This window comes from Silene latifolia, chromosome 7, assembly GCF_048544455.1.
Source record: "Silene latifolia isolate original U9 population chromosome 7, ASM4854445v1, whole genome shotgun sequence".
Taxonomy (NCBI): domain Eukaryota; kingdom Viridiplantae; phylum Streptophyta; class Magnoliopsida; order Caryophyllales; family Caryophyllaceae; genus Silene; species Silene latifolia.
In genome coordinates this window covers 48,428,142-48,429,146 of record NC_133532.1, presented here as the reverse complement: position 1 = coordinate 48,429,146, position 1,005 = coordinate 48,428,142, and positions in this window count along the sequence as shown.

Here is a 1,005-nt window from a genome sequence, read left to right as displayed (position 1 = left end):
CGGTGAGTACCATGTTCGTGGGCAACTTGTCTCTGAATCGGGGCATAGGCCCCGAGCTTTCTCATAGTGGATGTTCTTCCCCTGGGAGAGCTTCAAACGGTCCTCAATGAACTTGAACCGTTTCTCCAGATCAGTCAGAGGTGGGGTAGATGAAGCGGAGTCTTCACCTAGCTTGGATTCGATTGCATCCATTCGGGTCATCATGAGGTTCACGGCCTCAGTAAGCTTGTTAACAGCATCTTCCATTGCTTGACGTCGGGTTTTGGCGGCCTTTCTACAAGAAAACCCCGAACCGAGTCGATATTTAAAGTAAGAGCCCCTGCACACTTAAGGACTCGACCCCAACTTGACTCAAACAAAGACTCGACTTGAGATTGATTAAACAAGGGTTCGACTCACGGTTTGATTTAGACATCGGTTCACTTTAGACTCGACAAAACGACATGACTCAAACTGTCATAACTCGATTCTAAACTGGACTTGGTGTGACTAAACCCGTGATTGGGCTAACATAGCCCATGGGTTCGTGTGAAACGTCCATAAGGGCCTAGCTTGGACGTTTTTTGTGGACTATCCTAGACCAAAAGGTCGACCAACATGACTCAAAGCCCAAGAGGTGAGCTTGGGTGACCCAACAAGGTCGTGTTCTAGACTCTTGGACTGAAAAAACGTCTAGCTTAACACGGCCAGGACCCGGACACGACTCGACGCATTTCATGCTTGGTTAAGGTTCGAGAAACATTTTGGATCGGATTTAAAAAAAAACGAAGGATTGATTTGAAAATGAGATTTGAAATGGGCAGCATGCCGGCTATAAAAGCTCATTTTTGGGCCGAAAATTCTAGTCCTATTTGGGCAGCATTCCGCGTTTTTAAAACCATGCTAGTTTGAAAGTAAGTTGTTCAAAAGTTCGGTTTTGAAAAGGACATGGGAATTTTCGAAAAAAAAGACTTGGGAAAACAAATTGCACATTGTCATTCTCATGCTATAAGGATGTATGCTCCT